At 40.2% G+C, this 15,940-nt stretch overlaps 1 protein-coding gene across 17 annotated transcripts in view; it reads right to left on the bottom strand.

Moving 5' to 3' along the window:
- Positions 1 to 15,940, bottom strand: part of CTNND2 (catenin delta 2) — a 717,568-nt gene that overhangs the window by 484,050 nt on the left and 217,578 nt on the right. The gene's annotated exons all lie outside the window — the stretch shown is intronic.

A 15,940-nucleotide genomic window follows, 5' to 3' on the forward strand; every position in this document is an offset into this window, starting at 1 on the left:
TCCATGTATGCTTACTTTCAGGGTTCTCTCCCAAAGAAACTAAAGCAGATTACAGCATTCTTTCTCTTTTCAGCATAGCTTGGCAAATTTATCATATAGTCCTAACAGGAAATACAATTGCAAAATCAAGTCAAAGAACAGGTGGGACAATTGTCTGTCAACATTCTAAAAAGTCTCAAATTCTCTTTAGGAGATTTATAAACCAATCAATCAGCCAGCCAGCCAACCAACTACTAGGCAAAATTGGTACCCAAACTGTACTAAGCATAGGAGATAGCCCATCAAAATCTCCATTTAAAAAAGGGTAAACTAATCATGCCAACATCCATGGTTAGACCATGACACTGGGGGGGGGGGGGGGAGACTCCCTTTATATATTCCTATATGAGCAGCCAGCATCTTCAAAGACAAGGATTTTATATAGGAAAATGAACTTGTACCTTTTATTCCTAATACAGTGAGTCCCTATAAACTTTTCTTAAAATGGGAAATAAGACATTTTACAAAATCCTGCTCTCTTCAATTCCCCTTTGAGCAAAGAAAGGGGTAGTCTAGAAGGCACAGGATAGCTAAAGTACTCCATTTAAATTTTCATAGATTAACATGAACATCCTAAATTTGCTCAGAAAAAAAGCTCAAAGTTTGCTTACTGTCTTGTCAGTGTGTTTCAGACTGCAGCCCAAGTTTTGTATTTCCTGATGTATGCTGCACAGACTGCACATTTGAACAAAGATGTATAATTTAAACTTCAAGATAATCCACATTGAAGTTACACCTTTAATAGGCTAACACAGTGGTCTCCAACCTTGGGCCTCTAGATGTTCTTGGACTTCAACTCCCAGAAATCCCGGACAGCAAAGGTGGTGGTGATGGTTTCTGGGAGTTGTAGTCCAAGAACATCTGGAGGCCCAAGGTTGGGGACCACTGGGCTAACACATTGTCCACAGGTTTAGGACATGCTGAAAAGTTAGAATGTTTTGGTTCTCCACATAAATTTTTTAACTTTTCAGAAAATCTATTACCTGATGAGGTCAAATTATTGTTCACAGCGTCCTTATATCATTACATCCCGAGACAACATCCAGACAACAAGGACTTATGATCCCATATTTTCCCCTTCTCCTTCTCCCTCCCCTCTGCTTACCAGTTTAATATCTTATTTTATGAAGCGATAGTAATCTTGAAAGATCCTATACTTTATGGGGGGACGCAGTAAACTAGTAAACCCTTTTGCGTGGCTCAAGAAAGGCACTGTCTCGCTAGATATTTTGCAATATGCTTTTTGCCTACATGGCTAACCCGCTTTCGTTTGTGACTTAATAAGGAATGTTGGCATTTTACCAACGCGGAATGCAATAATTAGAAAGTTTCCTGCTACTGTGACATACTTGCATTTTCTCTCCTGTTTGCAGCAAAATCACTTCCCAAATTAACTCACAGACGTGCTCTGACTCACAGAATCTTAATTCCACATAATGTCTCCTCAGTCTTTCACTGACAGGTATAAAATGACACAATTTATTCAGCAAACAAGATTATCTTAACTGATGAGCTGTGTGTTTTACAAAACTGCACAAGTATAAACAGTTGCTTTTTGACATTGTTCAGAAACATAAGGACTTTGAAGTAAATTATAAAAGAGGATGACAATCCCTGTAGTCAGATATTTATCAATTAAAATCAAACAAGCAAAGAGCCAACAAGCCAACAACAGCTACGAAGTCCAACATGGATAGGGGAAAAAATTCCTTATTTCCAACAGCTAAAATTAGGACTGTATGCATTTGCCTCAATTCAATTTGAGGATGAGTTCAGCACTTTGGGATGGATCCTACCATGGACTGAAGCTTTCAAGCCCCATCCAGTTCAATTTGTGCCCTGGACCTGAAGAAGTTTTTAAATTCAGATCACCAGTCTCCCATGGACTAGCATTAGAAAACCAGAGGCACTATAAAAACCATTGTTTCTGCACTGATACATGTGAAATCTGGAAATATCATAAACATTTAGGAGAGAAATAATTGTGCAAAATTTCAGACAGTTAACTTAAGAGGTTTTTCATACTAGGCACCTTTAAACTGTGCTTGAAGAAGAAACACCACCACCATATTATAGTTCTTGAAAGAATTTATATTCATTTGTGTACTCAGTCTTGGCGATTCAAGCTGCTTTTGTCCCCCCAATTTCCCCATAATATTGGTACCACTCTCGTCTCCTTAGAAAATCCTTAGATTCACAGCTGAAGAACTGCACCAAAGAAGTGCCAGTTTAGGAAAAAATGCAAGGAGTTAAGCAAATTAAAGATAATCTTTCCAGTAGGAGAAACTCTCCTTGTTCAAGCGATACTCTGCTGGAGCCCTATAGAACATATCTGTAGAACAGATATCAGAGTTAACATTCTGCTTGTGCAGGCATAATGCAAATAACAACAGAGAATTGTGTAGTTCCTATTGTGACCATTGGACAATGTGCCAGCGGAAGTGATTCATGGGCAACGTTTCCACCTTGCCGCTACTCTAGCTACCACAGGTGTAACTTTCTCTTGCACAGCTAAGCAAGAGGATTTTGCCCCCTGCTGCACTGAATAATGTGACAAAGAATAAATGCAATTGTCAGGGGACTTCACTGAAAGGAAAATAAATAGATTTATTTTTTTTTAATTAACCACATGGGAAAGCAGTTCAAACACCCAACAAGTAAGGCCACTGATGTGGGCAGGAGCCAGACAGAATTTGCTACACCACCTAAAACACAGATTCACACAAAATAGCCAGATTTTCCCTTTAAAAAAAAAAAAGACAAGTTAAAAAAGCCGAAGGCAAATAAGGCAAAAATGTCTGTAGGCACATTAATAAGATAATAGGTGAAGAGACAATTCTGATTAAGTTCAAGTTACAACAAACACAAATAAATCCCCAGACATCTTTCACTTGGACCGTTACCAAAGCTAAACCTGGCAGAAGAATTATGAACAGCTATGCAAGAACATATCACTTCAGTTATCTCATACAATCCCTTCCATAAGCACTGAGATTGAAGAGTAGTGGTTTCTTGCCTCAGATGGCATGTTACAGCTATACTTAAGGAAAACCACATCTAATGGTTGTTGTGGGGTTTTTTGGCTCTTTGGCCTGTTCTGAAGGTTGTTCTTCCTAACTACATCTCCTCTCAAATATGCCACCTTATTGGAAACACATTGTTTGGATTTTCCCCAATTTTTTTTCATACACTGAAATCTCAAGATGAGTCTACAGCACTTAAGACCCTTTTTAATCTTAGAACTGTAGAGCTGGAAAGGACCACATAGATCATCAAGTCCAGCCCCTGTAAAGGAGGCACAGCAGGGAATTGAATTCCCAAACTCTGGCTCAGTAGCCAAATGCCTAAACCATTGAGCTAGCCAGACAGCTAATTTAAGCAACAGGATTTCAGCCAGTGGGCTATTGTTCTATTATTTCAGATGGAGCAATCTCTAAAATGAAATGTATGTTTGGGTTCAATGTCTACGTATTGCAAAGGCTGCAATCCAGTGTGTGACAGGCATTCAAAATATGTACCCAATAATTTCCTGTTGTTGTTGATTTCTTGAACCAAATCTCAGGCCTTCAAAACCAGTTACTAATATTGAAAATACTGAACGTTCATAATCAGCCTATGTGAATCAACTAATGTTGTACAAAATTTGCAGTATTTTCTTCCATGTACTGCAAAATAACAGAGCACCTCTTCAAAACATGACAAATTGGGAAGAATCCCTTCATGACATGTGAGAAAATCCTCCCTGTCTTCACAGTAAAACACATGAGCATACTGTTGTCTGTGGTGAGTTTACTCTCATGATTAAGATTTTTCTTGTATGATTAGCATCCATGCAAATTGCTACACTAATGCTTTCCTCCCTTCTTGGGAGGAAAGCGATGACAAATCTTGACAGCATCTTAAAAAGCAGAGACATCACCTTGCCAACAAAAGTCTGAATAGTCAAAGCTATGGTTTTTCCTGTCGTGATGTATGGAAGTGAGAGCTGGACCATAAAGAAAGCAGACCGCCGAAGAATTGATGCCTTTGAATTGTGGTGCTGGAGGAGGCTCTTGAGAATCCCCTGGACTGCAAGGAGAACAAACCTATCAATTCTAAAGGAAATCAACCCTGAGTGCTCACTGGAAGGACAGATCCTGAAGCTGAGGCTCCAGTACTTTGGCCATCTCATGAGAAGAAAAGAGTCCTTGGAAAAAAACTTGATGTTAGGAAGGTGTGACGGCAAGAGGAGAAGGGGACGACTGAGGATGAGATGGCTGGACAGTGTCTGCGAAGCAACCAACATGAACCTGACACAACTCCGGGAGGCAGTAGAAGACAGGAGGGCCTGGCGTGCTCTGGTCCATGGGGTCACGAAGAGTCGGACACGACTAAACGACTAAACACATACACAATGCAGGAATCCTGTTGCTTAACATAGTAGGTTGCAACTAGAGCTAGCCCACTGAATGAGCAGGGATTTGGTGAGTCAACTCTGTTAGTTGTATCTAAATAATTGTGCTCTTTGGGATAGTCATAAGTAAATAATATTAAAACAACAGGTGAAAATTTTTAAGTGAAAAATCAACTTTTTAAAAATACTCTACTTTAACCTCTAGAGAATCTCAGACAAACACAGACAGTTTATAATGGCCATTGCTATAAAATTCAATCTAAGGGCCTGTTTACATTAAAGTAATAGTTTGGAATATGCGTTAGTGCAGATTGAAAGCAACTCTGAGTCATCAAATGGTCTTTGAATCACAATTTATGTTCGCTTGAAATGAATGTTTAATTTGGTGTTTTTGAAGAGACACCTTCGCCAGACACCTGTGCTCTTTCTCCAACCCTAGGCTGGAATCCAGAGAGGCAGGCTGGTAGGTGTATACGTCTGTATACCTTGGAGGTGCACACATGGAGGGAGGAAATGCAATAGGAAACAGCCGAGCAAACCAGTGCTAGAAAATTCTTCATTGACAAAGCAGCAACTTGTAAGCACTGATGTGCACAGGATAGCCCAGTGGCGACAGATGGCTGACATACTTTGTAAAACACACTCTCACACAGCTGAGGTGGAGGAGATGTGGGCTGAAACTGGCTGACTGGTGGGAGGGGGATGAGAGAGAGGCAGTGACAGCAGCAGCCTTTTGGGTGACAGCCTGTCAGCTGCCAGTTTCTGGGTTCCCATGCCAGCTCAGTGAAGAAATGCCTCCTGAGGTTGATCTTGCTTTATCCGTTCCCCCACCCTTCACCCCAGGACTGGAAGAAGACTTGGACAAGCAAGAGAGTGGCTGTTTGGTGGCAAGGCTTCTCCCTCACCCCTAGCATTTAAGAAAACAACAACAGCAGGGGCAACTGGCTGAATAATGCAAACAGAGGCATTCTGATGGGGGGGGGGAATCAATTTAAATGAGTCAATTCCACATCTGCATTAAAATAAATGGACGGAGGAGAAGTAAAACAATTTCCTATCACTTAAAAAAATTAATCCACTCTTACATATGTGTCGTGTATTTATCCATTTTTACTGCGATTCAAAAGAGGCTAAACCCAGATTAAATAGAGGGTTTTGTAGCAAGGTAATTATCTTCTAAGTCAAACAACACACTGTTAAAAGTGATTCCTTTACTGAGATGAGTGAAGTGCAACCAGGTCCAGGTGGGGTTGCACTCCCCTGAAGAAACAGGTACAGCATGTGGGTATTCTTGGATCCATCACTTTTGTTAAATGCAAATGGTCTCTGTGGTTCAAGGTGCCTGCTCTTAGAATCATAGAATACAGTAGTGATGTTGGAAGGGGCCTATAAGGCCATCAAGTCCAATCCCCTGCTCGATGCAGGAATACAAATCAGCGGATGTCTGCCAGGTGGTTATCTAAGTTTCTCTTGAATGCCTCCAGGGTTGGAGCACTCACCATCTCTTGAGGCAATTGGTTCCACTGTTGCTCTGCTCTAACAGTTAAGAAGTTTTTCTTGATATTCAATCGAAATTTGGCTTCCTGTAACTTGAGCTCATTGTTGCATGTCCTGCACTCTGGGATGATTGAGAACACATCCTGTTTCTCCTCTGTATAACAGCCTTTCAAGTATTTGAAAAGTGTTATCCTATCACCCCTCTGTCTTCTTTTCTCAAGGTTTAACATGCCCAATTATTTCAGTCTTTCCTCATAGGGCTTGGTTTCCCCCTGATAATCCTTGTTGCCCTCTTCTGAACTTGTTCCAATTTGTCAGCATCTGCCTTGAAGTGTGGTGTCCAGAAATGGACACAATACTCAAGGTGAGCCCTAACGAGTGCCGAATAGAGGGGAACTAACACTTCACAGGATTGAGAGACTATACTTCTATTAATGCAACCTAAAATAGCATTTGCCTTTTTTGTAGCTACATCACACTGTTGGGTCATATTCAGCTTGTGATATACGACAATTCCAAGATCCTTCTCACCTGTAGTATTACTGAGCCAGATATCCCCCATCTTGTAACTGTGCATTTGGTTTCTCTTTCTGGGGTGCAGTACATCACACTTATCACTGTTGAATTTCATTCTGTTGTTTTCAGCTCAGTGCTCCAGCCTATCAAGATGATTTTGAATTTTGTTTCTGTCTTCCAGAATACTAGCTTTTCTACCCATTAGGTTAGATTACTGGAACATGCTTTAGATTGAGGTCTCTTTGAAGATGGTTTGGAGACAAGACCTAATGCAGACTTCAGCAGGTGGTCTATTGACCAGTACAAGATGCTCTGAACATGTAATTCCTGTTCTGTCCTGATTGTTCTGGCTGCCACTTGGTTTCCAAGCCTAGTTCAAAATGCTGGTCGTGACTTGAACAAAGCTTTGCAGCAGTCAATGCCTTGCTGTCTCAAGGACCACTCCTCAACATACACAACTGCCTAGGCCCTGACAGCAATGGCTGAGGACTTCCTCTCTCTGCCCTCTCCAAGAGATATTGGCAGACAGATATTATTTTTTTCTGTGACAGCTCAGTTATCTGATTCTGGAGTTCTCATGCTGGGGAAGCTCACCTGGCATGCACTTGGTCATCTTTTAGGCACTAGACCAAAATATTTCTTTTTCTGGGGAAGCAAGGCATTTTTAATGATCCAGTCACAGGTGATATTTGTGTTAGCCATTCATATATGTGATGAAATAAAGCTTTAGAACATCTTTTAGAAGAACCCATTTAATAAATTAATATGGATTTAAACAAAATACTATTTAATGTTTGTAATTTATTTTCTTGTATATCATTTTGGGACTTTTTTTGGTTATGTGAGTATATAAATTTTATTAACCAAATATAATCAAATCAATATTATAATTTAATCACACATAATCCTAATGGTTAATGGATTTCTGGACAGAAGAATTCATAAATGTTATTCTAGTACACTGTAGTAATCATGCATGGCAATTACATTTTTTCTGTATGCACTAATCCATGGTGTAAAGTTCAATGAACCTCAAGAAAAATATTAAGTGAAAACTATTCTTCTGTTAGGAAGACCTAATACAAGATTCCTCAAGATGCTTAGCTGTATACATCAAAATATTTTGTACCGGCTGGATAAGAGGTTAGGAAGGTGTGTTTTACTGAGTCAGGCCCTTGGTCTATTTAGCTTAATATTGTCAGCACTGATGGCAGCTACTCTCCATGGTTTCAGGCAGAATACTGTACCTGCAAAGGTGCTCTAGCAATGAGCTACAGCAGCATTTTGCAAACTCCTCCATCAAGCCAATCCATTAAACTATGGCCAGTGTATGCTCACCAGGAGGGCAATGTGTAGTCTGCATAATTAACTTGTAAACCCCCCAGAGAGTGCAGCACACATCTTCCTTCCTTCCTTCCTTCCTTCCTTCCTTCCTTCCTTCCTTCCTTCCTTCCTTCCTTCCTTCCTTCCTTCCTTCCTTCCTTCTCTTCTCTTCTCTTCTCTTCTCTTCTCTTCTCTTCTCTTCTCTTCTCTTCTCTTCTCTTCTCTTCTCTTCTCTTTCTGGATCTTTAAAACCTGTTTCTAATGAAAGCTTTATGCAACCTACATTCCACTTTTAAAAAACAACCAAACAACATCCCCACAGAGCTACAGGGGCCAGTCTGTAACATGAAGATGAACATAAACAGAATTATGTACAGAAAAATCCAATATAAAAACAAAGGCACAACAGTGGCAAACAAAGCCCAGGGATGGTTGTTGTGGGTTTTTCAGGCTCTTTGGCCGTGTTCTGAAGGTTGTTCTTCCTAACGTTTCACCAGTCTCTGTGGCCGGCATCTTCAGAGGACAGGAGTCAGAACTCTGTCTGTGCTCTGGTGCAGTTTGTTTGGATAGTTAGGAAGAATAACCTTCAGAACACGGCCAAAGAGCCCAAAAAACCCACAACCATCAGATCTTGGCTGTGAAAGCCTTCGAGAATACAAAGCCTAGGGATGTGACATTACAATGGTGTGGTAACCCATTATGACAAAGAGGAACACTTAAAAAGAAGAATGTGCAGCAGAGTCAAGGACTTCAGGAAAAGAATATGCGCTGCCATGGCATCAGTATGTGAAGAAATCCACTTATTTTGTAAAAGGGATACTTTTAGATTTCTCAAAGTAGTCAACTATGAGGGCTGATCGCAGAATAAAATACTGCATTTTAACAGCTGTGCCTCACGTGCATTTAGCTATTACTCTTTTCCACCCATTTTTTTTCTTCCTTTTTTTAAGTACAGTAACAATTCAGCATCTCTTTTTATTTTCAGTACTCTATAACATCCCGTTTGTACCTCTGCAAAATTGATGTGAAACCCATTTATTCCATTTTCTGTGTTACAATTCCTGGGTTGCTATATATTCTATAATTCTTTATCTCTCTCTCTCTCTTAAAGATCTCATTATTTGATCTCTCATACTGATCTATCATACTGACATACCATACTGAATATTTCTTGACCATATTCTGAAAATTCCTTTGCTCTGATTGTTAATACATGCATTAATTATGTTCTTGATTTTGAAGAAGAAGTATTAGTTGGTAAGAGTGTTCATTTGTACTGTACAGGTCATCTCCTGTCATGGACCATTTTACTCAGGAAGTAATCATATGAACATGCCAATTAATTAACCAACCACTATACTCTTGTCTCAATCTTTTGAGGTGAAGTAGATAGCAGAGATAGAGTATTTCTCTTTGTAAGCACTCCACTTACAAAGCACAACATGTACAACTAGCAACCTCTTTTAACAATCTTGAGGCATCAGATTTATTTATGTATTTATTAAATTTATATCCCACCCATTTAGACCACGTCTACTCTGGGCGGCTTACAATAGGAATGTCATAAAACAATTAAAAACAACAATTTAAATCAATAATATTAGTATCATTCAAGGTGGAAAAAGTATAGACGGAAATTAACATAGAAAAGTAAAAATCCCTGCCCTCAACCCTTTGGTGATGCTTTCATGAAATTTGTATAAACTGCCTTGGATCTGAATTTCATTTAAATATGAGAAGTTAAAAAATAAATGTATTAGATCTCAATTCTGGGAAAAATATGAAATGTAAATTAATGGATAGATGAATGAATACATAAATAAACACACAGATATGAAAGATTGTAGGGATCCTACAACTTTACTGGATTCAGCAAGTTCAGCTTTACTTTGTCCTCCATGACCAGTGCAAATCTCAAAATTCTACAGTTCACAGCAGAGTTCAACTGTACTTTTGGCTTCACTGACCTATTTGGGTGTCCTATTTTACAGAGGATAGTCTTTTTTTTTTTTTTGAAGACATCTTCTATTTCACACTTCCCCAACCCACTGCTCTCCAAATATTTTGTATTTCCCAAATACTCCCAAAGCATCCAGTCTATGTCAGGTGTAAAGATAATGAGCAATAAGGAATTAGAGCAGAGTCAACAGTTGGCATATGAATGAGGCAGCCACATAAAGCAGACACATAATCTGTGTCTGCCTGATTTTTTATGGTGAGAAACATTCTATTTATATCAAAATTATAAAAAGTAGTTATAAACATGCATCTATATATAGAAATAGCACACAAATGTTTTATAGACATCCAACATTCTTGCATGCACTATTCAATGGACTGAAATTTCTAAGCAAGGAAAACAGTGACATTTGTGATCTCAAACTCTTTTGTGATGTCATCCTAGGAACTCAGGAGTGAAACTCAGGGTCAAATTATGCCACAGTCTCTAGAAATAAGTAGTCTGGGTGGCAGAGAAGTAACAATGTCAAATATGCTAAGATTCCTTTGGTCTAGAAGAAAATAAGCTGATGAATATTCATAATGATGAAAAGAAACGAAAAAAGAAAAGATTTGCCAACCATCTCATAAACTTTCCAGACTATATCTAGGTCAACCTAATGCAATTTAATTTTAGAAACCATCCTTCAATTTTCTGTATTCACCTTCTTCATTTCTTTCTTTTCTTTTTATAGTCTTACTCTTTTCACAATACTCTGCAGAGTTACTGAATGCTGTTCAGTTAAAGTCTTGTTCACTGAATCAAAGTTCCATTTCTTTTCCCCTCTCATTATTCTCAAACTCGGCAGCATTCCTTTATCTTGTTTTCCCACCCTCCAGTTTTATCCTAGTTCTGCCATTTTATGAAAATCATATACTTCTGTGGTAATGGATGAACAGCATTTCCTCATATAACCGTTTTATTTTAGGCAACCAGATATGCCCTCTCAAAGAGCTAATTCTTTTAATTTTCCCAGCACACCTCAACCACATGTCTATTTTGATGCATGGCTTATTATAACTCCAGTAGGAACAATTCTCTTTTTGTTGTTGTTTTGTTTTTCAGTGAGGGACCAACAAAATGAGATGGCTTTCCCTTTTAAGAATGAGTGTGTTCACATTTTATATTAAGCCAACACTACCTTAACTGAGGTCTGTTACTTGTGTTACAGATCCTTCAAGGCATACACCACCACATGAAACATATCATAGCAGTTGATCTGCCCACTGTAGAGCAGAGGTTGAATGCTAACGTATAAAGAGTTACAGTTAGGCTTTTTATCACTGTAATGGAGTATCAGATTGCAATTACCCACCTCTGCATGATAACTGCTTCTTCAGCTACTGTTTGAAAATGGCTCTGGATATCCTGAAAGTATACTCCTTTAAAATTAATCATCTTGATCTTCCAGTTGTAGCACTGGCAATCCTAGAACCTTCACACAAGGAGGGTTATATCTGCACAAAGATGTGGACAGTGAGATGCAGCTGGTACATGTTGTTTCCACACCACAGTGTTACATCTGTGCAAAATGCTTCTCAATAGCTAGACATGACAGTATCAACAAAGGCCAGTTCAGTCAAGGAACTCTGTTCCTAAGCAGCTATGTGATACTTTGCCAAAGCTCCTTTCTACTATTGACCACACGGGTGTTGAGATAGGATTGTTTCTGAAATTACTGAATATGCTGTGGATGAAAATACAGTATGTTGCTAGAGGAAAATTTGCTTTGTCCCAGTTTTAAATAAAAGCAGGGCAGATACAGCTAGCAGGAAGGCTGTCTATTATAATTTCTGGCATATTAAATCCCAAATGCAATCTGACTCTGAGTAACAAATCATTGAAAACAATTAGCTGAACATTTGCTTTATTTCAAAAGTATAATCATAATAAATCACTTCAGGAGAATAATATATCAGCACAGAATAGTGTGATCATGGTATGCAAATTTAAATTACACAAATGAGACAAAACTGAAGGGACTTGGTGAAAGAATTGGAGAAATGAGGAAGGTAAGAACTGACATCAGCCAAATCATGGAATTTTCTGAGTAATTTACAGAAAGGTTAGAGAACCAATTTACTTGATGGAAAGACACAGATCATTCCACAAGAAAGTGAGCAGCAAGGAAGGAAACTTGGAAGCAAAGAACCTGAGTCCTTAGAATTACACCCAGAACTGATTGGCTTTATCTTCTTTCTTTGCCTCATTGACTATAAAAATATAGGGCAAACAGTGTAAATGCAACCCTGTGGTGAATTCCAATGATCTAGGAAGAAGTGTTCTTGAATAGTAAGGTAGGAAAGTTAGATATTAAAATTTACTAGAAATCCAAATAAAGGCTCTTCTTTTTTTTCTGGGTCATTTCCAGTTACTAAATTACATTTTTAAACAAAAATTAAAGAAGCAGCTGCAGCTATCTATTTGATATTTGGCTGGCTGCTCAAAGTCCAAACTAGACTCAATAAACAGAAAGGAGATGTTCACTAAGGTGGTCCTGTGCTTAAAACTGTAGTTACAAAAAAAAAAAAAAAAAAAAAAAACCTTAGATGTAATATTTACATTATATGTTGAAAAATAAGAACTAAGGAGAACAGTTATTATGGTTGTTTGCAGAGAAAGGATTAAGGACTTCAATCATTAAAGTAATAATTTGCACAAACAGCAGCTTTGATTTAATAAATCCCAAACAGAATTTCATATTTCCTAATCTCTGAGCAGTTGGAAGTTAGAGGGATAACAAGACAAACACTGAAGGTTTGAATTTTTGTGTATTCACAGGTAGTACTAGCGTTTCTGAATCATTTATTCTCCAGAACAATCACATGCCTTTTCAGAGTCAGTCCTCATCCCAGAGCTTCTGGAAAGCCTGCACCAGAAGCATACTCTTCCTCTTTTTCTGGCTATCGTCGTCTGGTCGTTTAGTCATGTCCGACTCTTCGTGACCCCATAGACCAGAGCACGCCAGGCCCTCCTATCTTCCACTGCCTCCCGGAGTTTGGTCAAATTCATCTTGGCTGCTTCAATGACACTGTCCAACCATCTCATCCTCTGTCGTCCCCTTCTCCTCTTGCCTTCACACTTTCCCAATATCAAGGTCTTTCCCAAGGAGTCTTCTCTTCTCATGAGATGGCCAAAGTACTGAAGCCTCAGCTTCAGGATCTGTCCTTCCAGTGAGCACTCAGGGTTGATTTCCTTTAGAACTGATAGGTTTGTTCTCCTTGCAGTCCAGGGGACTCTAAAGAGCCTCCTCCAGCACCACAATTCAAAGGCATCAATTCTTTGGCGGTCAGCCTTCTTTATGGTCCAGCTCTCACTCCCATACATCACTACAGGAAAAACCATAGCTTTGACTATTCGGACTTTTGTTAGCAAGGTGATGTCTCTGCTTTTTAAGATGCTGTCAAGGTTTGTCATCGCTTTCCTCCCAAGAAGCAGGCGTCTTTTAATTTCGTGGCTGCTGTCTCCATCTGCAGTGATCATAGAGCTCAAGAAAGTAAAATCTATCACTACCTCCATATCCTCCCCTTCTATTTGCCAGGAGGTGATGGGACCAGTGGCCATGATCTTAGTTTTTTTGATGTTGAGTTTCAGACCGTTTTTTGCGCTCTCCTCTTTCAGCCTCATTACAAGGTTCTTTAATTCTTCCTCACTTTTTGCCATCATTTCTGGCTATACAAAACTACATTATTCAGCTTCCACTATGATGTCCATGTTATGAAATCTCTAGTAGGACTTGTTACATACAGCACTGATGTTACCTGTCTGTCATGGGTTTGGAGGGAAAGTTCCATCCTATGGGGAGTGGAAGGCGGGACATCAGGAGGAGGGGCTGTACTGTATATATATGTGTGGAGCTTGTGTGGAGAAGTTTAGGAGAGCTGAGAGAGCAGCTGGGAAGAAGAAGCTGGTGTGGGAGTCTGTGTGTCAGACAGGGTACTACTGTGTGTCAGTCAGTACCAACCTGATAGGTTCAGGTGTCTTTATGGGTAGCCAGAACTGATAGCTTCAGGGTCTGTGCTTTATTGAAAGGTGTTCTGTGTGAACCAAACTGGTGTATGTATGATTGAGACTAAGCCACGTTACTGTATCTTATTCACTTGATCATTTTATTTTCCCTGTGTGTTCTTTAAATAAACCTTATTCCTTTATTGGTTAAAAATCCATTCCTGGTCTGTGTGACTCCTTACAGGGAATGGTTGGTGGCAGCTTAGTGAAACTGTGGCACATCCCAGTAGGTCTGGGGTTGTCACATTGATTGGTGTCCAGCGTGTGGGATACGACTGGTCCAGTTGTCCAGTGGTCCAGCAAAGCCTTGGCAAGTGTGCCCAGAGCAAGGGGGGTCTAGTCAGGGACAATCTGAGAGCGCGTAGGTAATCTTCTAGGCTTACCTCACGGGGAGGTAGGCTAGTGGAAGAACGTGTAACCTCAGATTGGTGGGACTAGATTAGGGAGCTCTGAGGCAACCTGTTTTGGCGGGAAAAAGCTGAGGCAAAGCTGAGTGAAGTAGCAGTGATCTAGCTTGTCTGCTGAGAGGCCTAGCAGAGGGGGGTGGACTCTGGCTGGCAACAGTTGCAAGTTAGTGCTGAAAGAACAGCAGCAATCTATAGAAGGCTGGTTCTGAGGCAAAAGAGAAAAAAAAAGTGGTCGCTTTATTCTGAGGCTTGACTTTTGAAAGCAGCCTGTTCTGGGGGGGGATTATGCCCTTGACTCGAAGCCAAATGGCAGAAATGAGTGAAGTGAAAGACCCACAGGTGGACCAAGGTTCTGAGGAAGAATTTGGCTCAGTGCAGGAGGACAGCACGGGAGAACAGAACCCAGAACTCAGAAAAATGCTCATAGCCCAACAGCATGAACTGAGGATGAGGCAATTTGAAATGGAGGAAAGATTAGAGAGAGAAAGAATGGCGTTTGAAAGGGAAAAGGAAGAGAAAAGGGAAAGGGAGAAACAAAGACAATTTGAATTGGAATTGGAGAGAGAGGGAAAATGGCGTTTGAGTTAAGAAAATTGGAACTGATGAATCAGAACAATAATAACAATAGAGATTCTGAGGTGGGCCAATTGTCTAAAACTGACCTGAAGAAATTCCCTGTATACCACAAGGGAGATTGCCCTGAGGTGTTCTTTTCCCTCGTGGAAAGAGCGTTTGTGGACTTCTCAGTAAGGGAAACTGAGAAGATGACCATTATGCGATCTTTAATCAGTGGCAGCCTGGCAGAAGTCTATGCAGAGATGCCAGAGGAACTGCTAAAAGATTTCGCAGAGTTTAAAAAACTGGTGTTTGCCAGACATGGGATAAATGCGGAACAGCTGAGGCAAAGATTCAGGTCACTCACCAAGAAACCAGAGCAGACTTTTACCCAAGTGGGGGCCCAACTGGTGAGGCTGCTAGAGAAATGGCTGTCGCAGGAGGGGACAGAGACCTTCCAGCAGCTCAAAGACCTGATAGCGCTGGAACAGTTTTATTCAGTCCTGCATGGGGAACTGAAGTTCCAGGTGAGGGAAAGGAAACCGAAATCTGTGACAGAGGCGGCAGAGATCGCAGATTTTATTTCCCAAATAAGAAAGCCCTTAGGTGAGGGGAAATCTATAGGTAAACCTAAAGAAACCCACAGCAAGTACTCTCAGGGACCAGGGAGAAACCAGCAAGGGGGAGGGACCCATGGTGAAGGGAAGCCCTCAGACATGAAACCACAAAGACCTCAGATTTTGGAGGGAAAACCAAAACAAGATGAGAAAGACTCAAAATACAGCAGAAAGTGTTATTTCTGTCAAGGAAAGGGCCATCTAATCTCAGAGTGTGAGAAATTAAAGCAGCTAAAAGGAAATGTGCCTCATGATTTGAGTGGAACCAAGCCAAAAGCTGTGTTCTGTGTCCAGAAAGAGCAAAGCTCCTTGTCACTGAGGGAGCCTGTTGCCATGGCTACTCAATCTGGAACAGTTACATCTGCTGATCAGGCTGAGGAAAATGGTCCTCTTGTGGAAGTCAAGCGCTGCTTACTAGTGAGAACAGATTCTCAGTTGTTTGAAACCGCAGGGGTGGACGTAGGAATACTTGACCATCAGTATAGGGGGCTAAGGGATACTTGTTCCCAGGTGACCCTGTGCCATCCAGATATTATTCCTAGGGAGTATATAATCCCGAATGAGAGCCTAAAGGTGGCAGGGATTG

Source organism: Pogona vitticeps, chromosome 4 (assembly GCF_051106095.1).
Source record: "Pogona vitticeps strain Pit_001003342236 chromosome 4, PviZW2.1, whole genome shotgun sequence".
Classification (NCBI taxonomy): Eukaryota; Metazoa; Chordata; class Lepidosauria; order Squamata; family Agamidae; genus Pogona; species Pogona vitticeps.